Source organism: Tachypleus tridentatus, chromosome 3 (assembly GCF_004210375.1).
Source record: "Tachypleus tridentatus isolate NWPU-2018 chromosome 3, ASM421037v1, whole genome shotgun sequence".
Taxonomy (NCBI): Eukaryota; Metazoa; Arthropoda; class Merostomata; order Xiphosura; family Limulidae; genus Tachypleus; species Tachypleus tridentatus.
In genome coordinates this window covers 139,066-165,042 of record NC_134827.1, presented here as the reverse complement: position 1 = coordinate 165,042, position 25,977 = coordinate 139,066, and the positions used below count along the sequence as shown (strand labels likewise).

Sequence of the window (25,977 nt, the reverse complement as noted above, 5' to 3'; positions counted from 1 at the left end):
GTCCTATTTAAGTCGAAAGATAAAAAGTGACCTCTCTGGTACATTTCCGCATCTAGAACGAAATTTCGGATTTTAGCGTCATAAGACTCAATGCTGACACTGTGGAATTGTTTTGAAATCTAATGCGCAAACTTCAACATAGACATTATTATTTCACAGTACTATAGTTTAGTCTTTTAAAAGTGCTTTTCGTATTTGAATCCAATCCTGTTCTTTCCAAAGACTTTAAGAGAAAAGCAGTAAATTCTTGATGGTGCAAGTTATAGCATATTCCATCCTCATTGAGGTTTATCAGCGTTCTCAAAATAAGTAACTCGTCGTCCGCGACAGGATTCGAACCTGCAGTCTTCTGATCCGAAGTCAGACGCCTTATCCATTAGGCCACGCGGACTTTTCGAGTTGTATTTCCTATTAGGTGTATTCGAATATTATCACATTAACAGGTAACGCTTTTTCATTTTCTTTTTTCTTCCGACTATTTATTTTTCCAAAAACGGCTAACGAGACCAGGATTTTAGCACTTTAATATCCACAGATAGTACTTCTTCTACTCTTAGTTTAATAGTGCACACAATACAACATTTCGAAGTAGGAGTGGCAAATCAAAAACTTCTTCCAAAATATCTTCCTTGTCCTCTCATAATTACAAAGGTTTCGTACAAAATTGCGATATCATGACGTAAAACAAAAACGAACAATAACAAATCCTCACGTTGGCTCGACGTCATGGGTGATCTGTTACAATGCTAAAAATATGCTTTCGATTCTCCTTCTGGATAGAGCATATACTGCCCATTCCGCTTAACAACACAAACACATATCAACAACTAACTAAGGTATCAGTGTAATTTCTGATATACTAGATGCCCTTTAGAAATCGATTTTGAAACACTGCCAATTCAGGACACAAAAAAAATGAAATACGGTTTTTACTATCAAGTCATCGAGTTATTTTCAAATATCACTTTTCACTGACGAAATAGTGATAAAAGTAAAGATCAAGTTGTTCTCGAATATGTTTGACATAAACATCTAGTCGTACTCAACTTACCTAGTAAAAGGATTTAAGTCGTAAATCGAGTAAAAAAAATATAAAAGTGGGCTTCGCAATCGAAGCGTCTTTGTTATTAGGCGTAACTGAAGAGTCTCATTCGTATATATATTTTTTTTAATTTTGCGCAAAGTTAATCGAAGCCTATCAGCTCTAGTCATCTCAAATTAAGCAGCGAAAAATATAGAGAGAGCAGCTAGAAGTTTCCGCTCATCAGAAACTCCTGGGCTTCTTTTTCACAGAGGAATAGTTGGATTGAGGGTAATATAACAACGACTCCATTGCTGATAGGCCGAGCTTGTTTGGTGTGACGGGGTTCGAAATCCCCCACCCTGGGATTTCTAGTCGAGTGCCTTATCCACCCAGAAATACTGGGTCTAGTCGCATGTTGGAATTTATATTAAACTTATATAGTATTGAGTCATTTACAGACTTAACTAGTTATGATAATACATGTTTGTACATGTTACTGAAATTATTATATTTCAGGTTAATGATGTAAACGTCACACTTTTGCACTCGTAAAGAAAACTGCACGATAGTATAGTTTTCGATTCCTCTTCAATAAAGCTAAAATTACAACAATTCTAAAGGGAATACTGGGTTTCGAAGAGGTCTATTGCACGCAAGATATCTCACTCTCTGACTGATTGACACTCTTTACTCTTTTATCTAAGTCTCAACGTGTTTTATTAGAATAATAATGTGCAATTCTCGAACAGTATCAACACTCGAAGAGACCCTAGTTCATCGTACGTCCGTATGTTGAGTTCCGATGAAATGAAGTGAGGAGAACGTCCTAAAAGTGTATTAGAATGGTAATGTTTCACGTTATCGAATACCGTTCGGTATTGAGTTTGTTTAGTCCTATTTAAGTCGAAAGATAAAAAGTGACCTCTCTGGTACATTTCCGCATCTAGAACGAAATTTCGGATTTTAGCGTCATAAGACTCCAATGCTGACACTGTGGAATTGTTTTGAAATCTAATGCGCAAACTTCAACATAGACATTATTATTTCACAGTACTATAGTTTAGTCTTTTAAAAGTGCTTTTCGTATTTGAATCCAATCCTGTTCTTTCCAAAGACTTTAAGAGAAAAGCAGTAAATTCTTGATGGTGCAAGTTATAGCATATTCCATCCTCATTGAGGTTTATCAGCGTTCTCAAAATAAGTAACTCGTCGTCCGCGACAGGATTCGAACCTGCAGTCTTCTGATCCGAAGTCAGACGCCTTATCCATTAGGCCACGCGGACTTTTCGAGTTGTATTTCCTATTAGGTGTATTCGAATATTATCACATTAACAGGTAACGCTTTTTTCATTTTCCTTTTTCTTCCGACTATTTATTTTTCCAAAAACGGCTAACGAGACCAGGATTTTAGCACTTTAATATCCACAGATAGTACTTCTTCTACTCTTAGTTTAATAGTGCACACAATACAACATTTCGAAGTAGGAGTGGCAAATCAAAAACTTCTTCCAAAATATCTTCCTTGTCCTCTCATAATTACAAAGGTTTCGTACAAAATTGCGATATCATGACGTAAAACAAAAACGAACAATAACAAATCCTCACGTTGGCTCGACGTCATGGGTGATCTGTTACAATGCTAAAAATATGCTTTCGATTCTCCTTCTGGATAGAGCATATACTGCCCATTCCGCTTAACAACACAAACACATATCAACAACTAACTAAGGTATCAGTGTAATTTCTGATATACTAGATGCCCTTTAGAAATCGATTTTGAAACACTGCCAATTCAGGACACAAAAAAAATGAAATACGGTTTTTACTATCAAGTCATCGAGTTATTTTCAAATATCACTTTTCACTGACGAAATAGTGATAAAAGTAAAGAGAAAAACCTTTTTCTTTTTTTTTCAAGTTGTGCTCGAATATGTTTGACATAAACATCTAGTCGTACTCAACTTACCTAGTAAAAGGATTTAAGTCGTAAATCGAGTAAAAAAATATAAAAGTGGGCTTCGCAATCGAAGCGTCTTTGTTATTAGGCGTAACTGAAGAGTCTCATTCGTATATATATTTTTTTAATTTTGCGCAAAGTTAATCGAAGCCTATCAGCTCTAGTCATCTCAAATTAAGCAGCGAAAATATAGAGAGAGCAGCTAGAAGTTTCCGCTCATCAGAAACTCCTGGGCTTCTTTTTCACAGAGGAATAGTTGGATTGAGGGTAATATAACAACGACTCCATTGCTGATAGGCCGAGCTTGTTTGGTGTGACGGGGTTCGAAATCCCCCACCCTGGGATTTCTAGTCGAGTGCCTTATCCACCCAGAAATACTGGGTCTAGTCGCATGTTGGAATTTATATTAAACTTATATAGTATTGAGTCATTTACAGACTTAACTAGTTATGATAATACATGTTTGTACATGTTACTGAAATTATTATATTTCAGGTTAATGATGTAAACGTCACACTTTTGCACTCGTAAAGAAAACTGCACGATAGTATAGTTTTCGATTCCTCTTCAATAAAGCTAAAATTACAACAATTCTAAAGGGAATACTGGGTTTCGAAGAGGTCTATTGCACGCAAGATATCTCACTCTCTGACTGATTGACACTCTTTACTCTTTTATCTAAGTCTCAACGTGTTTTATTAGAATAATAATGTGCAATTCTCGAACAGTATCAACACTCGAAGAGACCCTAGTTCATCGTACGTCCGTATGTTGAGTTCCGATGAAATGAAGTGAGGAGAACGTCCTAAAAGTGTATTAGAATGGTAATGTTTCACGTTATCGAATACCGTTCGGTATTGAGTTTGTTTAGTCCTATTTAAGTCGAAAGATAAAAAGTGACCTCTCTGGTACATTTCCGCATCTAGAACGAAATTTCGGATTTTAGCGTCATAAGACTCCAATGCTGACACTGTGGAATTGTTTTGAAATCTAATGCGCAAACTTCAACATAGACATTATTATTTCACAGTACTATAGTTTAGTCTTTTAAAAGTGCTTTTCGTATTTGAATCAATCCTGTTCTTTCCAAAGACTTTAAGAGAAAAGCAGTAAATTCTTGATGGTGCAAGTTATAGCATATTCCATCCTCATTGAGGTTTATCAGCGTTCTCAAAATAAGTAACTCGTCGTCCGCGACAGGATTCGAACCTGCAGTCTTCTGATCCGAAGTCAGACGCCTTATCCATTAGGCCACGCGGACTTTTCGAGTTGTATTTCCTATTAGGTGTATTCGAATATTATCACATTAACAGGTAACGCTTTTTTCATTTTCCTTTTTCTTCCGACTATTTATTTTTCCAAAAACGGCTAACGAGACCAGGATTTTAGCACTTTAATATCCACAGATAGTACTTCTTCTACTCTTAGTTTAATAGTGCACACAATACAACATTTCGAAGTAGGGTGGCAAATCAAAACTTCTTCCAAAATATCTTCCTTGTCCTCTCATAATTACAAAGGTTTCGTACAAAATTGCGATATCATGACGTAAAACAAAAACGAACAATAACAAATCCTCACGTTGGCTCGACGTCATGGGTGATCTGTTACAATGCTAAAATATGCTTTCGATTCTCCTTCTGGATAGAGCATATACTGCCCATTCCGCTTAACAACACAAACACATATCAACAACTAACTAAGGTATCAGTGTAATTTCTGATATACTAGATGCCCTTTAGAAATCGATTTTGAAACACTGCCAATTCAGGACACAAAAAAAATGAAATACGGTTTTTACTATCAAGTCATCGAGTTATTTTCAAATATCACTTTTCACTGACGAAATAGTGATAAAAGTAAAGAGAAAAACTTTTTTTTTTTTTTTCAAGTTGTGCTCGAATATGTTTGACATAAACATCTAGTCGTACTCAACTTACCTAGTAAAAGGATTTAAGTCGTAAATCGAGTAAAAAAAATATAAAAGTGGGCTTCGCAATCGAAGCGTCTTTGTTATTAGGCGTAACTGAAGAGTCTCATTCGTATATATATTGTTTTTAATTTTGCGCAAAGTTAATCGAAGCCTATCAGCTCTAGTCATCTCAAATTAAGCAGCGAAAAATATAGAGAGAGCAGCTAGAAGTTTCCGCTCATCAGAAACTCCTGGGCTTCTTTTTCACAGAGGAATAGTTGGATTGAGGGTAATATAACAACGACTCCATTGCTGATAGGCCGAGCTTGTTTGGTGTGACGGGGTTCGAAATCCCCCACCCTGGGATTTCTAGTCGAGTGCCTTATCCACCCAGAAATACTGGGTCTAGTCGCATGTTGGAATTTATATTAAACTTATATAGTATTGAGTCATTTACAGACTTAACTAGTTATGATAATACATGTTTGTACATGTTACTGAAATTATTATATTTCAGGTTAATGATGTAAACGTCACACTTTTGCACTCGTAAAGAAAACTGCACGATAGTATAGTTTTCGATTCCTCTTCAATAAAGCTAAAATTACAACAATTCTAAAGGGAATACTGGGTTTCGAAGAGGTCTATTGCACGCAAGATATCTCACTCTCTGACTGATTGACACTCTTTACTCTTTTATCTAAGTCTCAACGTGTTTTATTAGAATAATAATGTGCAATTCTCGAACAGTATCAACACTCGAAGAGACCCTAGTTCATCGTACGTCCGTATGTTGAGTTCCGATGAAATGAAGTGAGGAGAACGTCCTAAAAGTGTATTAGAATGGTAATGTTTCACGTTATCGAATACCGTTCGGTATTGAGTTTGTTTAGTCCTATTTAAGTCGAAAGATAAAAAGTGACCTCTCTGGTACATTTCCGCATCTAGAACGAAATTTCGGATTTTAGCGTCATAAGACTCCAATGCTGACACTGTGGAATTGTTTTGAAATCTAATGCGCAAACTTCAACATAGACATTATTATTTCACAGTACTATAGTTTAGTCTTTTAAAAGTGCTTTTCGTATTTGAATCAATCCTGTTCTTTCCAAAGACTTTAAGAGAAAAGCAGTAAATTCTTGATGGTGCAAGTTATAGCATATTCCATCCTCATTGAGGTTTATCAGCGTTCTCAAAATAAGTAACTCGTCGTCCGCGACAGGATTCGAACCTGCAGTCTTCTGATCCGAAGTCAGACGCCTTATCCATTAGGCCACGCGGACTTTTCGAGTTGTATTTCCTATTAGGTGTATTCGAATATTATCACATTAACAGGTAACGCTTTTTTCATTTTCCTTTTTCTTCCGACTATTTATTTTTCCAAAAACGGCTAACGAGACCAGGATTTTAGCACTTTAATATCCACAGATAGTACTTCTTCTACTCTTAGTTTAATAGTGCACACAATACAACATTTCGAAGTAGGGTGGCAAATCAAAACTTCTTCCAAAATATCTTCCTTGTCCTCTCATAATTACAAAGGTTTCGTACAAAATTGCGATATCATGACGTAAAACAAAAACGAACAATAACAAATCCTCACGTTGGCTCGACGTCATGGGTGATCTGTTACAATGCTAAAAATATGCTTTCGATTCTCCTTCTGGATAGAGCATATACTGCCCATTCCGCTTAACAACACAAACACATATCAACAACTAACTAAGGTATCAGTGTAATTTCTGATATACTAGATGCCCTTTAGAAATCGATTTTGAAACACTGCCAATTCAGGACACAAAAAAAATGAAATACGGTTTTTACTATCAAGTCATCGAGTTATTTTCAAATATCACTTTTCACTGACGAAATAGTGATAAAAGTAAAGAAAAACCTTTTTTTTTTTTTTCAAGTTGTGCTCGAATATGTTTGACATAAACATCTAGTCGTACTCAACTTACCTAGTAAAAGGATTTAAGTCGTAAATCGAGTAAAAAAAATATAAAAGTGGGCTTCGCAATCGAAGCGTCTTTGTTATTAGGCGTAACTGAAGAGTCTCATTCGTATATATATTTTTTTTAATTTTGCGCAAAGTTAATCGAAGCCTATCAGCTCTAGTCATCTCAAATTAAGCAGCGAAAATATAGAGAGAGCAGCTAGAAGTTTCCGCTCATCAGAAACTCCTGGGCTTCTTTTTCACAGAGGAATAGTTGGATTGAGGGTAATATAACAACGACTCCATTGCTGATAGGCCGAGCTTGTTTGGTGTGACGGGGTTCGAAATCCCCCACCCTGGGATTTCTAGTCGAGTGCCTTATCCACCCAGAAATACTGGGTCTAGTCGCATGTTGGAATTTATATTAAACTTATATAGTATTGAGTCATTTACAGACTTAACTAGTTATGATAATACATGTTTGTACATGTTACTGAAATTATTATATTTCAGGTTAATGATGTAAACGTCACACTTTTGCACTCGTAAAGAAAACTGCACGATAGTATAGTTTTCGATTCCTCTTCAATAAAGCTAAAATTACAACAATTCTAAAGGGAATACTGGGTTTCGAAGAGGTCTATTGCACGCAAGATATCTCACTCTCTGACTGATTGACACTCTTTACTCTTTTATCTAAGTCTCAACGTGTTTTATTAGAATAATAATGTGCAATTCTCGAACAGTATCAACACTCGAAGAGACCCTAGTTCATCGTACGTCCGTATGTTGAGTTCCGATGAAATGAAGTGAGGAGAACGTCCTAAAAGTGTATTAGAATGGTAATGTTTCACGTTATCGAATACCGTTCGGTATTGAGTTTGTTTAGTCCTATTTAAGTCGAAAGATAAAAAGTGACCTCTCTGGTACATTTCCGCATCTAGAACGAAATTTCGGATTTTAGCGTCATAAGACTCCAATGCTGACACTGTGGAATTGTTTTGAAATCTAATGCGCAAACTTCAACATAGACATTATTATTTCACAGTACTATAGTTTAGTCTTTTAAAAGTGCTTTTCGTATTTGAATCAATCCTGTTCTTTCCAAAGACTTTAAGAGAAAAGCAGTAAATTCTTGATGGTGCAAGTTATAGCATATTCCATCCTCATTGAGGTTTATCAGCGTTCTCAAAATAAGTAACTCGTCGTCCGCGACAGGATTCGAACCTGCAGTCTTCTGATCCGAAGTCAGACGCCTTATCCATTAGGCCACGCGGACTTTTCGAGTTGTATTTCCTATTAGGTGTATTCGAATATTATCACATTAACAGGTAACGCTTTTTTCATTTTCCTTTTTCTTCCGACTATTTATTTTTCCAAAAACGGCTAACGAGACCAGGATTTTAGCACTTTAATATCCACAGATAGTACTTCTTCTACTCTTAGTTTAATAGTGCACACAATACAACATTTCGAAGTAGGGTGGCAAATCAAAACTTCTTCCAAAATATCTTCCTTGTCCTCTCATAATTACAAGGTTTCGTACAAAATTGCGATATCATGACGTAAAACAAAAACGAACAATAACAAATCCTCACGTTGGCTCGACGTCATGGGTGATCTGTTACAATGCTAAAAATATGCTTTCGATTCTCCTTCTGGATAGAGCATATACTGCCCATTCCGCTTAACAACACAAACACATATCAACAACTAACTAAGGTATCAGTGTAATTTCTGATATACTAGATGCCCTTTAGAAATCGATTTTGAAACACTGCCAATTCAGGACACAAAAAAAATGAAATACGGTTTTTACTATCAAGTCATCGAGTTATTTTCAAATATCACTTTTCACTGACGAAATAGTGATAAAAGTAAAGAGAAAAACCTTTTTCTTTTTTTTTCAAGTTGTGCTCGAATATGTTTGACATAAACATCTAGTCGTACTCAACTTACCTAGTAAAAGGATTTAAGTCGTAAATCGAGTAAAAAAAATATAAAAGTGGGCTTCGCAATCGAAGCGTCTTTGTTATTAGGCGTAACTGAAGAGTCTCATTCGTATATATATTTTTTTTAATTTTGCGCAAAGTTAATCGAAGCCTATCAGCTCTAGTCATCTCAAATTAAGCAGCGAAAATATAGAGAGAGCAGCTAGAAGTTTCCGCTCATCAGAAACTCCTGGGCTTCTTTTTCACAGAGGAATAGTTGGATTGAGGGTAATATAACAACGACTCCATTGCTGATAGGCCGAGCTTGTTTGGTGTGACGGGGTTCGAAATCCCCCACCCTGGGATTTCTAGTCGAGTGCCTTATCCACCCAGAAATACTGGGTCTAGTCGCATGTTGGAATTTATATTAAACTTATATAGTATTGAGTCATTTACAGACTTAACTAGTTATGATAATACATGTTTGTACATGTTACTGAAATTATTATATTTCAGGTTAATGATGTAAACGTCACACTTTTGCACTCGTAAAGAAAACTGCACGATAGTATAGTTTTCGATTCCTCTTCAATAAAGCTAAAATTACAACAATTCTAAAGGGAATACTGGGTTTCGAAGAGGTCTATTGCACGCAAGATATCTCACTCTCTGACTGATTGACACTCTTTACTCTTTTATCTAAGTCTCAACGTGTTTTATTAGAATAATAATGTGCAATTCTCGAACAGTATCAACACTCGAAGAGACCCTAGTTCATCGTACGTCCGTATGTTGAGTTCCGATGAAATGAAGTGAGGAGAACGTCCTAAAAGTGTATTAGAATGGTAATGTTTCACGTTATCGAATACCGTTCGGTATTGAGTTTGTTTAGTCCTATTTAAGTCGAAAGATAAAAAGTGACCTCTCTGGTACATTTCCGCATCTAGAACGAAATTTCGGATTTTAGCGTCATAAGACTCCAATGCTGACACTGTGGAATTGTTTTGAAATCTAATGCGCAAACTTCAACATAGACATTATTATTTCACAGTACTATAGTTTAGTCTTTTAAAAGTGCTTTTCGTATTTGAATCAATCCTGTTCTTTCCAAAGACTTTAAGAGAAAAGCAGTAAATTCTTGATGGTGCAAGTTATAGCATGTTCCATCCTCATTGAGGTTTATCAGCGTTCTCAAAATAAGTAACTCGTCGTCCGCGACAGGATTCGAACCTGCAGTCTTCTGATCCGAAGTCAGACGCCTTATCCATTAGGCCACGCGGACTTTTCGAGTTGTATTTCCTATTAGGTGTATTCGAATATTATCACATTAACAGGTAACGCTTTTTTCATTTTCCTTTTTTCTTCCGACTATTTATTTTTCCAAAACGGCTAACGAGACCAGGATTTTAGCACTTTAATATCCACAGATAGTACTTCTTCTACTCTTAGTTTAATAGTGCACACAATACAACATTTCGAAGTAGGGTGGCAAATCAAAACTTCTTCCAAAATATCTTCCTTGTCCTCTCATAATTACAAAGGTTTCGTACAAAATTGCGATATCATGACGTAAAACAAAAACGAACAATAACAAATCCTCACGTTGGCTCGACGTCATGGGTGATCTGTTACAATGCTAAAATATGCTTTCGATTCTCCTTCTGGATAGAGCATATACTGCCCATTCCGCTTAACAACACAAACACATATCAACAACTAACTAAGGTATCAGTGTAATTTCTGATATACTAGATGCCCTTTAGAAATCGATTTTGAAACACTGCCAATTCAGGACACAAAAAAAATGAAATACGGTTTTTACTATCAAGTCATCGAGTTATTTTCAAATATCACTTTTCACTGACGAAATAGTGATAAAAGTAAAGAGAAAAACCTTTTTCTTTTTTTTTCAAGTTGTGCTCGAATATGTTTGACATAAACATCTAGTCGTACTCAACTTACCTAGTAAAAGGATTTAAGTCGTAAATCGAGTAAAAAAAATATAAAAGTGGGCTTCGCAATCGAAGCGTCTTTGTTATTAGGCGTAACTGAAGAGTCTCATTCGTATATATATTGTTTTTTAATTTTGCGCAAAGTTAATCGAAGCCTATCAGCTCTAGTCATCTCAAATTAAGCAGCGAAAATATAGAGAGAGCAGCTAGAAGTTTCCGCTCATCAGAAACTCCTGGGCTTCTTTTTCACAGAGGAATAGTTGGATTGAGGGTAATATAACAACGACTCCATTGCTGATAGGCCGAGCTTGTTTGGTGTGACGGGGTTCGAAATCCCCCACCCTGGGATTTCTAGTCGAGTGCCTTATCCACCCAGAAATACTGGGTCTAGTCGCATGTTGGAATTTATATTAAACTTATATAGTATTGAGTCATTTACAGACTTAACTAGTTATGATAATACATGTTTGTACATGTTACTGAAATTATTATATTTCAGGTTAATGATGTAAACGTCACACTTTTGCACTCGTAAAGAAAACTGCACGATAGTATAGTTTTCGATTCCTCTTCAATAAAGCTAAAATTACAACAATTCTAAAGGGAATACTGGGTTTCGAAGAGGTCTATTGCACGCAAGATATCTCACTCTCTGACTGATTGACACTCTTTACTCTTTTATCTAAGTCTCAACGTGTTTTATTAGAATAATAATGTGCAATTCTCGAACAGTATCAACACTCGAAGAGACCCTAGTTCATCGTACGTCCGTATGTTGAGTTCCGATGAAATGAAGTGAGGAGAACGTCCTAAAAGTGTATTAGAATGGTAATGTTTCACGTTATCGAATACCGTTCGGTATTGAGTTTGTTTAGTCCTATTTAAGTCGAAAGATAAAAAGTGACCTCTCTGGTACATTTCCGCATCTAGAACGAAATTTCGGATTTTAGCGTCATAAGACTCCAATGCTGACACTGTGGAATTGTTTTGAAATCTAATGCGCAAACTTCAACATAGACATTATTATTTCACAGTACTATAGTTTAGTCTTTTAAAAGTGCTTTTCGTATTTGAATCAATCCTGTTCTTTCCAAAGACTTTAAGAGAAAAGCAGTAAATTCTTGATGGTGCAAGTTATAGCATATTCCATCCTCATTGAGGTTTATCAGCGTTCTCAAAATAAGTAACTCGTCGTCCGCGACAGGATTCGAACCTGCAGTCTTCTGATCCGAAGTCAGACGCCTTATCCATTAGGCCACGCGGACTTTTCGAGTTGTATTTCCTATTAGGTGTATTCGAATATTATCACATTAACAGGTAACGCTTTTTTCATTTTCCTTTTTCTTCCGACTATTTATTTTTCCAAAAACGGCTAACGAGACCAGGATTTTAGCACTTTAATATCCACAGATAGTACTTCTTCTACTCTTAGTTTAATAGTGCACACAATACAACATTTCGAAGTAGGGTGGCAAATCAAAACTTCTTCCAAAATATCTTCCTTGTCCTCTCATAATTACAAAGGTTTCGTACAAAATTGCGATATCATGACGTAAAACAAAAACGAACAATAACAAATCCTCACGTTGGCTCGACGTCATGGGTGATCTGTTACAATGCTAAAAATATGCTTTCGATTCTCCTTCTGGATAGAGCATATACTGCCCATTCCGCTTAACAACACAAACACATATCAACAACTAACTAAGGTATCAGTGTAATTTCTGATATACTAGATGCCCTTTAGAAATCGATTTTGAAACACTGCCAATTCAGGACACAAAAAAAATGAAATACGGTTTTTACTATCAAGTCATCGAGTTATTTTCAAATATCACTTTTCACTGACGAAATAGTGATAAAAGTAAAGAGAAAAACCTTTTTCTTTTTTTTTCAAGTTGTGCTCGAATATGTTTGACATAAACATCTAGTCGTACTCAACTTACCTAGTAAAAGGATTTAAGTCGTAAATCGAGTAAAAAAAATATAAAAGTGGGCTTCGCAATCGAAGCGTCTTTGTTATTAGGCGTAACTGAAGAGTCTCATTCGTATATATATATTTTTTTAATTTTGCGCAAAGTTAATCGAAGCCTATCAGCTCTAGTCATCTCAAATTAAGCAGCGAAAAATATAGAGAGAGCAGCTAGAAGTTTCCGCTCATCAGAAACTCCTGGGCTTCTTTTTCACAGAGGAATAGTTGGATTGAGGGTAATATAACAACGACTCCATTGCTGATAGGCCGAGCTTGTTTGGTGTGACGGGGTTCGAAATCCCCCACCCTGGGATTTCTAGTCGAGTGCCTTATCCACCCAGAAATACTGGGTCTAGTCGCATGTTGGAATTTATATTAAACTTATATAGTATTGAGTCATTTACAGACTTAACTAGTTATGATAATACATGTTTGTACATGTTACTGAAATTATTATATTTCAGGTTAATGATGTAAACGTCACACTTTTGCACTCGTAAAGAAAACTGCACGATAGTATAGTTTTCGATTCCTCTTCAATAAAGCTAAAATTACAACAATTCTAAAGGGAATACTGGGTTTCGAAGAGGTCTATTGCACGCAAGATATCTCACTCTCTGACTGATTGACACTCTTTACTCTTTTATCTAAGTCTCAACGTGTTTTATTAGAATAATAATGTGCAATTCTCGAACAGTATCAACACTCGAAGAGACCCTAGTTCATCGTACGTCCGTATGTTGAGTTCCGATGAAATGAAGTGAGGAGAACGTCCTAAAAGTGTATTAGAATGGTAATGTTTCACGTTATCGAATACCGTTCGGTATTGAGTTTGTTTAGTCCTATTTAAGTCGAAAGATAAAAAGTGACCTCTCTGGTACATTTCCGCATCTAGAACGAAATTTCGGATTTTAGCGTCATAAGACTCCAATGCTGACACTGTGGAATTGTTTTGAAATCTAATGCGCAAACTTCAACATAGACATTATTATTTCACAGTACTATAGTTTAGTCTTTTAAAAGTGCTTTTCGTATTTGAATCAATCCTGTTCTTTCCAAAGACTTTAAGAGAAAAGCAGTAAATTCTTGATGGTGCAAGTTATAGCATATTCCATCCTCATTGAGGTTTATCAGCGTTCTCAAAATAAGTAACTCGTCGTCCGCGACAGGATTCGAACCTGCAGTCTTCTGATCCGAAGTCAGACGCCTTATCCATTAGGCCACGCGGACTTTTCGAGTTGTATTTCCTATTAGGTGTATTCGAATATTATCACATTAACAGGTAACGCTTTTTTCATTTTCCTTTTTCTTCCGACTATTTATTTTTCCAAAAACGGCTAACGAGACCAGGATTTTAGCACTTTAATATCCACAGATAGTACTTCTTCTACTCTTAGTTTAATAGTGCACACAATACAACATTTCGAAGTAGGGTGGCAAATCAAAACTTCTTCCAAAATATCTTCCTTGTCCTCTCATAATTACAAAGGTTTCGTACAAAATTGCGATATCATGACGTAAAACAAAAACGAACAATAACAAATCCTCACGTTGGCTCGACGTCATGGGTGATCTGTTACAATGCTAAAAATATGCTTTCGATTCTCCTTCTGGATAGAGCATATACTGCCCATTCCGCTTAACAACACAAACACATATCAACAACTAACTAAGGTATCAGTGTAATTTCTGATATACTAGATGCCCTTTAGAAATCGATTTTGAAACACTGCCAATTCAGGACACAAAAAAAATGAAATACGGTTTTTTACTATCAAGTCATCGAGTTATTTTCAAATATCACTTTTCACTGACGAAATAGTGATAAAAGTAAAGAGAAAAACCTTTTTCTTTTTTTTTCAAGTTGTGCTCGAATATGTTTGACATAAACATCTAGTCGTACTCAACTTACCTAGTAAAAGGATTTAAGTCGTAAATCGAGTAAAAAAAATATAAAAGTGGGCTTCGCAATCGAAGCGTCTTTGTTATTAGGCGTAACTGAAGAGTCTCATTCGTATATATATATTTTTTTAATTTTGCGCAAAGTTAATCGAAGCCTATCAGCTCTAGTCATCTCAAATTAAGCAGCGAAAAATATAGAGAGAGCAGCTAGAAGTTTCCGCTCATCAGAAACTCCTGGGCTTCTTTTTCACAGAGGAATAGTTGGATTGAGGGTAATATAACAACGACTCCATTGCTGATAGGCCGAGCTTGTTTGGTGTGACGGGGTTCGAAATCCCCCCACCCTGGGATTTCTAGTCGAGTGCCTTATCCACCCAGAAATACTGGGTCTAGTCGCATGTTGGAATTTATATTAAACTTATATAGTATTGAGTCATTTACAGACTTAACTAGTTATGATAATACATGTTTGTACATGTTACTGAAATTATTATATTTCAGGTTAATGATGTAAACGTCACACTTTTGCACTCGTAAAGAAAACTGCACGATAGTATAGTTTTCGATTCCTCTTCAATAAAGCTAAAATTACAACAATTCTAAAGGGAATACTGGGTTTCGAAGAGGTCTATTGCACGCAAGATATCTCACTCTCTGACTGATTGACACTCTTTACTCTTTTATCTAAGTCTCAACGTGTTTTATTAGAATAATAATGTGCAATTCTCGAACAGTATCAACACTCGAAGAGACCCTAGTTCATCGTACGTCCGTATGTTGAGTTCCGATGAAATGAAGTGAGGAGAACGTCCTAAAAGTGTATTAGAATGGTAATGTTTCACGTTATCGAATACCGTTCGGTATTGAGTTTGTTTAGTCCTATTTAAGTCGAAAGATAAAAAGTGACCTCTCTGGTACATTTCCGCATCTAGAACGAAATTTCGGATTTTAGCGTCATAAGACTCCAATGCTGACACTGTGGAATTGTTTTGAAATCTAATGCGCAAACTTCAACATAGACATTATTATTTCACAGTACTATAGTTTAGTCTTTTAAAAGTGCTTTTCGTATTTGAATCAATCCTGTTCTTTCCAAAGACTTTAAGAGAAAAGCAGTAAATTCTTGATGGTGCAAGTTATAGCATATTCCATCCTCATTGAGGTTTATCAGCGTTCTCAAAATAAGTAACTCGTCGTCCGCGACAGGATTCGAACCTGCAGTCTTCTGATCCGAAGTCAGACGCCTTATCCATTAGGCCACGCGGACTTTTCGAGTTGTATTTCCTATTAGGTGTATTCGAATATTATCACATTAACAGGTAACGCTTTTTTCATTTTCCTTTTTCTTCCGACTATTTATTTTTCCAAAAACGGCTAACGAGACCAGGATTTTAGCACTTTAATATCCACAGATAGTACTTCTTCTACTCTTAGTTTAATAGTGCACACAATACAACATTTCGAAGTAGGGTGGCAAATCAAAACTTCTTCCAAAATATCTTCCTTGTCCTCTCATAATTACAAAGGTTTCGTACAAAATTGCGATATCATGACGTAAAACAAAAACGAACAATAACAAATCCTCACGTTGGCTCGACGTCATGGGTGATCTGTTACAATGCTAAAAATATGCTTTCGATTCTCCTTCTGGATAGAGCATATACTGCCCATTCCGCTTAACAACACAAACACATATCAACAACTAACTAAGGTATCAGTGTAATTTCTGATATACTAGATGCCCTTTAGAAATCGATTTTGAAACACTGCCAATTCAGGACACAAAAAAAATGAAATACGGTTTTTACTATCAAGTCATCGAGTTATTTTCAAATATCACTTTTCACTGACGAAATAGTGATAAAAGTAAAGAGAAAAACCTTTTTCTTTTTTTTTCAAGTTGTGCTCGAATATGTTTGACATAAACATCTAGTCGTACTCAACTTACCTAGTAAAGGATTTAAGTCGTAAATCGAGTAAAAAAAATATAAAAGTGGGCTTCGCAATCGAAGCGTCTTTGTTATTAGGCGTAACTGAAGAGTCTCATTCGTATATATATATTTTTTTAATTTTGCGCAAAGTTAATCGAAGCCTATCAGCTCTAGTCATCTCAAATTAAGCAGCGAAAATATAGAGAGAGCAGCTAGAAGTTTCCGCTCATCAGAAACTCCTGGGCTTCTTTTTCACAGAGGAATAGTTGGATTGAGGGTAATATAACAACGACTCCATTGCTGATAGGCCGAGCTTGTTTGGTGTGACGGGGTTCGAAATCCCCCACCCTGGGATTTCTAGTCGAGTGCCTTATCCACCCAGAAATACTGGGTCTAGTCGCATGTTGGAATTTATATTAAACTTATATAGTATTGAGTCATTTACAGACTTAACTAGTTATGATAATACATGTTTGTACATGTTACTGAAATTATTATATTTCAGGTTAATGATGTAAACGTCACACTTTTGCACTCGTAAAGAAAACTGCACGATAGTATAGTTTTCGATTCCTCTTCAATAAAGCTAAAATTACAACAATTCTAAAGGGAATACTGGGTTTCGAAGAGGTCTATTGCACGCAAGATATCTCACTCTCTGACTGATTGACACTCTTTACTCTTTTATCTAAGTCTCAACGTGTTTTATTAGAATAATAATGTGCAATTCTCGAACAGTATCAACACTCGAAGAGACCCTAGTTCATCGTACGTCCGTATGTTGAGTTCCGATGAAATGAAGTGAGGAGAACGTCCTAAAAGTGTATTAGAATGGTAATGTTTCACGTTATCGAATACCGTTCGGTATTGAGTTTGTTTAGTCCTATTTAAGTCGAAAGATAAAAAGTGACCTCTCTGGTACATTTCCGCATCTAGAACGAAATTTCGGATTTTAGCGTCATAAGACTCCAATGCTGACACTGTGGAATTGTTTTGAAATCTAATGCGCAAACTTCAACATAGACATTATTATTTCACAGTACTATAGTTTAGTCTTTTAAAAGTGCTTTTCGTATTTGAATCAATCCTGTTCTTTCCAAAGACTTTAAGAGAAAAGCAGTAAATTCTTGATGGTGCAAGTTATAGCATATTCCATCCTCATTGAGGTTTATCAGCGTTCTCAAAATAAGTAACTCGTCGTCCGCGACAGGATTCGAACCTGCAGTCTTCTGATCCGAAGTCAGACGCCTTATCCATTAGGCCACGCGGACTTTTCGAGTTGTATTTCCTATTAGGTGTATTCGAATATTATCACATTAACAGGTAACGCTTTTTTCATTTTCTTTTTCCTTCCGACTATTTGTTTTTCCAAAAACGGCTAACGAGACCAGGATTTTAGCACTTTAATATCCACAGATAGTACTTCTTCTACTCTTAGTTTAATAGTGCGCACAATACAACATTTCGAAGTAGGGTGGCAAATCAAAACTTCTTCCAAAATATCTTCCTTGTCCTCTCATAATTACAAAGGTTTCGTACAAAATTGCGATATCATGACGTAAAACAAAAACGAACAATAACAAATCCTCACGTTGGCTCGACGTCATGGGTGATCTGTTACAATGCTAAAAATATGCTTTCGATTCTCCTTCTGGATAGAGCATATACTGCCCATTCCGCTTAACAACACAAACACATATCAACAACTAACTAAGGTATCAGTGTAATTTCTGATATACTAGATGCCCTTTAGAAATCGATTTTGAAACACTGCCAATTCAGGACACAAAAAAAATGAAATACGGTTTTTACTATCAAGTCATCGAGTTATTTTCAAATATCACTTTTCACTGACGAAATAGTGATAAAAGTAAAGAGAAAAACCTTTTTCTTTTTTTTTCAAGTTGTGCTCGAATATGTTTGACATAAACATCTAGTCGTACTCAACTTACCTAGTAAAAGGATTTAAGTCGTAAATCGAGTAAAAAAAATATAAAAGTGGGCTTCGCAATCGAAGCGTCTTTGTTATTAGGCGTAACTGAAGAGTCTCATTCGTATATATATTGTTTTTTAATTTTGCGCAAAGTTAATCGAAGCCTATCAGCTCTAGTCATCTCAAATTAAGCAGCGAAAAATATAGAGAGAGCAGCTAGAAGTTTCCGCTCATCAGAAACTCCTGGGCTTCTTTTTCACAGAGGAATAGTTGGATTGAGGGTAATATAACAACGACTCCATTGCTGATAGGCCGAGCTTGTTTGGTGTGACGGGGTTCGAAATCCCCCACCCTGGGATTTCTAGTCGAGTGCCTTATCCACCCAGAAATACTGGGTCTAGTCGCATGTTGGAATTTATATTAAACTTATATAGTATTGAGTCATTTACAGACTTAACTAGTTATGATAATACATGTTTGTACATGTTACTGAAATTATTATATTTCAGGTTAATGATGTAAACGTCACACTTTTGCACTCGTAAAGAAAACTGCACGATAGTATAGTTTTCGATTCCTCTTCAATAAAGCTAAAATTACAACAATTCTAAAGGGAATACTGGGTTTCGAAGAGGTCTATTGCACGCAAGATATCTCACTCTCTGACTGATTGACACTCTTTACTCTTTTATCTAAGTCTCAACGTGTTTTATTAGAATAATAATGTGCAATTCTCGAACAGTATCAACACTCGAAGAGACCCTAGTTCATCGTACGTCCGTATGTTGAGTTCCGATGAAATGAAGTGAGGAGAACGTCCTAAAAGTGTATTAGAATGGTAATGTTTCACGTTATCGAATACCGTTCGGTATTGAGTTTGTTTAGTCCTATTTAAGTCGAAAGATAAAAAGTGACCTCTCTGGTACATTTCCGCATCTAGAACGAAATTTCGGATTTTAGCGTCATAAGACTCCAATGCTGACACTGTGGAATTGTTTTGAAATCTAATGCGCAAACTTCAACATAGACATTATTATTTCACAGTACTATAGTTTAGTCTTTTAAAAGTGCTTTTCGTATTTGAATCAATCCTGTTCTTTCCAAAGACTTTAAGAGAAAAGCAGTAAATTCTTGATGGTGCAAGTTATAGCATATTCCATCCTCATTGAGGTTTATCAGCGTTCTCAAAATAAGTAACTCGTCGTCCGCGACAGGATTCGAACCTGCAGTCTTCTGATCCGAAGTCAGACGCCTTATCCATTAGGCCACGCGGACTTTTCGAGTTGTATTTCCTATTAGGTGTATTCGAATATTATCACATTAACAGGTAACGCTTTTTTCATTTTCCTTTTTCTTCCGACTATTTATTTTTCCAAAAACGGCTAACGAGACCAGGATTTTAGCACTTTAATATCCACAGATAGTACTTCTTCTACTCTTAGTTTAATAGTGCACACAATACAACATTTCGAAGTAGGGTGGCAAATCAAAACTTCTTCAAAATATCTTCCTTGTCCTCTCATAATTACAAAGGTTTCGTACAAAATTGCGATATCATGACGTAAAACAAAAAACGAACAATAACAAATCCTCACGTTGGCTCGACGTCATGGGTGATCTGTTACAATGCTAAAAATATGCTTTCGATTCTCCTTCTGGATAGAGCATATACTGCCCATTCCGCTTAACAACACAAACACATATCAACAACTAACTAAGGTATCAGTGTAATTTCTGATATACTAGATGCCCTTTAGAAATCGATTTTGAAACAGTGCCAATTCAGTACACAAAAAAAATGAAATACGGTTTTTACTATCAAGTCATCGAGTTATTTTCAAATATCACTTTTCACTGACGAAATAGTGATAAAAGTAAAGAGAAAAACCTTTTTCTTTTTTTTCAAGTTGTGCTCGAATATGTTTGACATAAACATCTAGTCGTACTCAACTTACCTAGTAAAAGGATTTAAGTCGTAAATCGAGTAAAAAAAATATAAAAGTGGGCTTCGCAATCGAAGCGTCTTTGTTATTAGGCGTAACTGAAGAGTCTCATTCGTATATATATTGTTTTTAATTTTGCGCAAAGTTAATCGAAGCCTATCAGCTCTAGTCATCTCAAATTAAGCAGCGAAAAATATAGAGAGAGCAGCTAGAAGTTTCCGCTCATCAGAAACTCCTGGGCTTCTTTTTCACAGAGGAATAGTTGGATTGAGGGTAATATAACAACGACTCCATTGCTGATAGGCCGAGCTTGTTTGGTGTGACGGGGTTCGAAATCCCCCACCCTGGGATTTCTAGTCGAGTGCCTTATCCACCCAGAAATACTGGGTCTAGTCGCATGTTGGAATTTATATTAAACTTATATAGTACTGAGTCATTTACAGACTTAACTAGTTATGATAATACATGTTTGTACACGTTACTGAAATTATTATATTTCAGGTTAATGATGTAAACGTCACACTTTTGCACTCGTAAAGAAAACTGCACGATAGTATAGTTTTCGATTCCTCTTCAATAAAGCTAAAATTACAACAATTCTAAAGGGAATACTGGGTTTCGAAGAGGTCTATTGCACGCAAGATATCTCACTCTCTGACTGATTGACACTCTTTACTCTTTTATCTAAGTCTCAACGTGTTTTATTAGAATAATAATGTGCAATTCTCGAACAGTATCAACACTCGAAGAGACCCTAGTTCATCGTACGTCCGTATGTTGAGTTCCGATGAAATGAAGTGAGGAGAACGTCCTAAAAGTGTATTAGAATGGTAATGTTTCACGTTATCGAATACCGTTCGGTATTGAGTTTGTTTAGTCCTATTTAAGTCGAAAGATAAAAAGTGACCTCTCTGGTACATTTCCGCATCTAGAACGAAATTTCGGATTTTAGCGTCATAAGACTCCAATGCTGACACTGTGGAATTGTTTTGAAATCTAATGCGCAAACTTCAACATAGACATTATTATTTCACAGTACTATAGTTTAGTCTTTTAAAAGTGCTTTTCGTATTTGAATCAATCCTGTTCTTTCCAAAGACTTTAAGAGAAAAGCAGTAAATTCTTGATGGTGCAAGTTATAGCATATTCCATCCTCATTGAGGTTTATCAGCGTTCTCAAAATAAGTAACTCGTCGTCCGCGACAGGATTCGAACCTGCAGTCTTCTGATCCGAAGTCAGACGCCTTATCCATTAGGCCACGCGGACTTTTCGAGTTGTATTTCCTATTAGGTGTATTCGAATATTATCACATTAACAGGTAACGCTTTTTTCATTTTCCTTTTTCTTCCGACTATTTATTTTTCCAAAAACGGCTAACGAGACCAGGATTTTAGCACTTTAATATCCACAGATAGTACTTCTTCTACTCTTAGTTTAATAGTGCACACAATACAACATTTCGAAGTAGGGTGGCAAATCAAAAACTTCTTCCAAAATATCTTCCTTGTCCTCTCATAATTACAAAGGTTTCGTACAAAATTGCGATATCATGACGTAAAACAAAAACGAACAATAACAAATCCTCACGTTGGCTCGACGTCATGGGTGATCTGTTACAATGCTAAAAATATGCTTTCGATTCTCCTTCTGGATAGAGCATATACTGCCCATTCCGCTTAACAACACAAACACATATCAACAACTAACTAAGGTATCAGTGTAATTTCTGATATACTAGATGCCCTTTAGAAATCGATTTTGAAACACTGCCAATTCAGGACACAAAAAAAATGAAATACGGTTTTTACTATCAAGTCATCGAGTTATTTTCAAATATCACTTTTCACTGACGAAATAGTGATAAAAGTAAAGAGAAAAACCTTTTTCTTTTTTTTCAAGTTGTGCTCGAATATGTTTGACATAAACATCTAGTCGTACTCAACTTACCTAGTAAAAGGATTTAAGTCGTAAATCGAGTAAAAAAAATATAAAAGTGGGCTTCGCAATCGAAGCGTCTTTGTTATTAGGCGTAACTGAAGAGTCTCATTCGTATATATATTTTTTTTAATTTTGCGCAAAGTTAATCGAAGCCTATCAGCTCTAGTCATCTCAAATTAAGCAGCGAAGAATATAGAGAGAGCAGCTAGAAGTTTCCGCTCATCAGAAACTCCTGGGCTTCTTTTTCACAGAGGAATAGTTGGATTGAGGGTAATATAACAACGACTCCATTGCTGATAGGCCGAGCTTGTTTGGTGTGACGGGGTTCGAAATCCCCCACCCTGGGATTTCTAGTCGAGTGCCTTATCCACCCAGAAATACTGGGTCTAGTCGCATGTTGGAATTTATATTAAACTTATATAGTATTGAGTCATTTACAGACTTAACTAGTTATGATAATACATGTTTGTACACGTTACTGAAATTATTATATTTCAGGTTAATGATGTAAACGTCACACTTTTGCACTCGTAAAGAAAACTGCACGATAGTATAGTTTTCGATTCCTCTTCAATAAAGCTAAAATTACAACAATTCTAAAGGGAATACTGGGTTTCGAAGAGGTCTATTGCACGCAAGATATCTCACTCTCTGACTGATTGACACTCTTTACTCTTTTATCTAAGTCTCAACGTGTTTTATTAGAATAATAATGTGCAATTCTCGAACAGTATCAACACTCGAAGAGACCCTAGTTCATCGTACGTCCGTATGTTGAGTTCCGATGAAATGAAGTGAGGAGAACGTCCTAAAAGTGTATTAGAATGGTAATGTTTCACGTTATCGAATACCGTTCGGTATTGAGTTTGTTTAGTCCTATTTAAGTCGAAAGATAAAAAGTGACCTCTCTGGTACATTTCCGCATCTAGAACGAAATTTCGGATTTTAGCGTCATAAGACTCCAATGCTGACACTGTGGAATTGTTTTGAAATCTAATGCGCAAACTTCAACATAGACATTATTATTTCACAGTACTATAGTTTAGTCTTTTAAAAGTGCTTTTCGTATTTGAATCAATCCTGTTCTTTCCAAAGACTTTAAGAGAAAAGCAGTAAATTCTTGATGGTGCAAGTTATAGCATATTCCATCCTCATTGAGGTTTATCAGCGTTCTCAAAATAAGTAACTCGTCGTCCGCGACAGGATTCGAACCTGCAGTCTTCTGATCCGAAGTCAGACGCCTTATCCATTAGGCCACGCGGACTTTTCGAGTTGTATTTCCTATTAGGTGTATTCGAATATTATCACATTAACAGGTAACGCTTTTTTCATTTTCCTTTTTCTTCCGACTATTTATTTTTCCAAAAACGGCTAACGAGACCAGGATTTTAGCACTTTAATATCCACAGATAGTACTTCTTCTACTCTTAGTTTAATAGTGCACACAATACAACATTTCGAAGTAGGGTGGCAAATCAAAACTTCTTCCAAAATATCTTCCTTGTCCTCTCATAATTACAAAGGTTTCGTACAAAATTGCGATATCATGACGTAAAACAAAAACGAACAATAACAAATCCTCACGTTGGCTCGACGTCATGGGTGATCTGTTACAATGCTAAAATATGCTTTCGATTCTCCTTCTGGATAGAGCATATACTGCCCATTCCGCTTAACAACACAAACACATATCAACAACTAACTAAGGTATCAGTGTAATTTCTGATATACTAGATGCCCTTTAGAAATCGATTTTGAAACACTGCCAATTCAGGACACAAAAAAAATGAAATACGGTTTTTTACTATCAAGTCATCGAGTTATTTTCAAATATCACTTTTCACTGACGAAATAGTGATAAAAGTAAAGAGAAAAACCTTTTTCTTTTTTTTCAAGTTGTGCTCGAATATGTTTGACATAAACATCTAGTCGTACTCAACTTACCTAGTAAAAGGATTTAAGTCGTAAATCGAGTAAAAAAAATATAAAAGTGGGCTTCGCAATCGAAGCGTCTTTGTTATTAGGCGTAACTGAAGAGTCTCATTCGTATATATATTTTTTTTAATTTTGCGCAAAGTTAATCGAAGCCTATCAGCTCTAGTCATCTCAAATTAAGCAGCGAAAAATATAGAGAGAGCAGCTAGAAGTTTCCGCTCATCAGAAACTCCTGGGCTTCTTTTTCACAGAGGAATAGTTGGATTGAGGGTAATATAACAACGACTCCATTGCTGATAGGCCGAGCTTGTTTGGTGTGACGGGGTTCGAAATCCCCCACCCTGGGATTTCTAGTCGAGTGCCTTATCCACCCAGAAATACTGGGTCTAGTCGCATGTTGGAATTTATATTAAACTTATATAGTATTGAGTCATTTACAGACTTAACTAGTTATGATAATACATGTTTGTACACGTTACTGAAATTATTATATTTCAGGTTAATGATGTAAACGTCACACTTTTGCACTCGTAAAGAAAACTGCACGATAGTATAGTTTTCGATTCCTCTTCAATAAAGCTAAAATTACAACAATTCTAAAGGGAATACTGGGTTTCGAAGAGGTCTATTGCACGCAAGATATCTCACTCTCTGACTGATTGACACTCTTTACTCTTTTATCTAAGTCTCAACGTGTTTTATTAGAATAATAATGTGCAATTCTCGAACAGTATCAACACTCGAAGAGACCCTAGTTCATCGTACGTCCGTATGTTGAGTTCCGATGAAATGAAGTGAGGAGAACGTCCTAAAAGTGTATTAGAATGGTAATGTTTCACGTTATCGAATACCGTTCGGTATTGAGTTTGTTTAGTCCTATTTAAGTCGAAAGATAAAAAGTGACCTCTCTGGTACATTTCCGCATCTAGAACGAAATTTCGGATTTTAGCGTCATAAGACTCCAATGCTGACACTGTGGAATTGTTTTGAAATCTAATGCGCAAACTTCAACATAGACATTATTATTTCACAGTACTATAGTTTAGTCTTTTAAAAGTGCTTTTCGTATTTGAATCAATCCTGTTCTTTCCAAAGACTTTAAGAGAAAAGCAGTAAATTCTTGATGGTGCAAGTTATAGCATATTCCATCCTCATTGAGGTTTATCAGCGTTCTCAAAATAAGTAACTCGTCGTCCGCGACAGGATTCGAACCTGCAGTCTTCTGATCCGAAGTCAGACGCCTTATCCATTAGGCCACGCGGACTTTTCGAGTTGTATTTCCTATTAGGTGTATTCGAATATTATCACATTAACAGGTAACGCTTTTTTCATTTTCCTTTTTCTTCCGACTATTTATTTTTCCAAAAACGGCTAACGAGACCAGGATTTTAGCACTTTAATATCCACAGATAGTACTTCTTCTACTCTTAGTTTAATAGTGCACACAATACAACATTTCGAAGTAGGGTGGCAAATCAAAACTTCTTCCAAAATATCTTCCTTGTCCTCTCATAATTACAAAGGTTTCGTACAAAATTGCGATATCATGACGTAAAACAAAAACGAACAATAACAAATCCTCACGTTGGCTCGACGTCATGGGTGATCTGTTACAATGCTAAAAATATGCTTTCGATTCTCCTTCTGGATAGAGCATATACTGCCCATTCCGCTTAACAACACAAACACATATCAACAACTAACTAAGGT

At 36.0% G+C, this 25,977-nt stretch overlaps 14 non-coding genes across 14 annotated transcripts; all 14 read right to left on the bottom strand.

Moving 5' to 3' along the window:
* Positions 1–318: 318 nt before the first annotated feature.
* On the bottom strand, positions 319–391 carry TRNAR-UCG (transfer RNA arginine (anticodon UCG)). The gene has a single exon. It is a non-coding gene; the product is annotated as a tRNA-Arg (tRNA).
* Positions 392–2,234: 1,843 nt separating this feature from the next.
* On the bottom strand, positions 2,235–2,307 carry TRNAR-UCG (transfer RNA arginine (anticodon UCG)). Its single transcript has one exon. It is a non-coding gene; the product is annotated as a tRNA-Arg (tRNA).
* Positions 2,308–4,169: 1,862 nt separating this feature from the next.
* Positions 4,170–4,242, bottom strand: TRNAR-UCG (transfer RNA arginine (anticodon UCG)). Its single transcript has one exon. It is a non-coding gene; the product is annotated as a tRNA-Arg (tRNA).
* A 1,861-nt stretch (positions 4,243–6,103) lies between these two features.
* Positions 6,104–6,176, bottom strand: TRNAR-UCG (transfer RNA arginine (anticodon UCG)). Its single transcript has one exon. It is a non-coding gene; the product is annotated as a tRNA-Arg (tRNA).
* A 1,859-nt stretch (positions 6,177–8,035) lies between these two features.
* On the bottom strand, positions 8,036–8,108 carry TRNAR-UCG (transfer RNA arginine (anticodon UCG)). Its single transcript has one exon. It is a non-coding gene; the product is annotated as a tRNA-Arg (tRNA).
* Positions 8,109–9,969: 1,861 nt separating this feature from the next.
* Positions 9,970–10,042, bottom strand: TRNAR-UCG (transfer RNA arginine (anticodon UCG)). The gene has a single exon. It is a non-coding gene; the product is annotated as a tRNA-Arg (tRNA).
* A 1,862-nt stretch (positions 10,043–11,904) lies between these two features.
* Positions 11,905–11,977, bottom strand: TRNAR-UCG (transfer RNA arginine (anticodon UCG)). Its single transcript has one exon. It is a non-coding gene; the product is annotated as a tRNA-Arg (tRNA).
* Positions 11,978–13,841: 1,864 nt separating this feature from the next.
* Positions 13,842–13,914, bottom strand: TRNAR-UCG (transfer RNA arginine (anticodon UCG)). The gene has a single exon. It is a non-coding gene; the product is annotated as a tRNA-Arg (tRNA).
* A 1,866-nt stretch (positions 13,915–15,780) lies between these two features.
* On the bottom strand, positions 15,781–15,853 carry TRNAR-UCG (transfer RNA arginine (anticodon UCG)). Its single transcript has one exon. It is a non-coding gene; the product is annotated as a tRNA-Arg (tRNA).
* Positions 15,854–17,715: 1,862 nt separating this feature from the next.
* On the bottom strand, positions 17,716–17,788 carry TRNAR-UCG (transfer RNA arginine (anticodon UCG)). The gene has a single exon. It is a non-coding gene; the product is annotated as a tRNA-Arg (tRNA).
* Positions 17,789–19,652: 1,864 nt separating this feature from the next.
* On the bottom strand, positions 19,653–19,725 carry TRNAR-UCG (transfer RNA arginine (anticodon UCG)). Its single transcript has one exon. It is a non-coding gene; the product is annotated as a tRNA-Arg (tRNA).
* A 1,862-nt stretch (positions 19,726–21,587) lies between these two features.
* Positions 21,588–21,660, bottom strand: TRNAR-UCG (transfer RNA arginine (anticodon UCG)). The gene has a single exon. It is a non-coding gene; the product is annotated as a tRNA-Arg (tRNA).
* Positions 21,661–23,523: 1,863 nt separating this feature from the next.
* Positions 23,524–23,596, bottom strand: TRNAR-UCG (transfer RNA arginine (anticodon UCG)). Its single transcript has one exon. It is a non-coding gene; the product is annotated as a tRNA-Arg (tRNA).
* A 1,862-nt stretch (positions 23,597–25,458) lies between these two features.
* On the bottom strand, positions 25,459–25,531 carry TRNAR-UCG (transfer RNA arginine (anticodon UCG)). Its single transcript has one exon. It is a non-coding gene; the product is annotated as a tRNA-Arg (tRNA).
* Between the last annotated feature and the right edge of the window lie 446 nt (positions 25,532–25,977).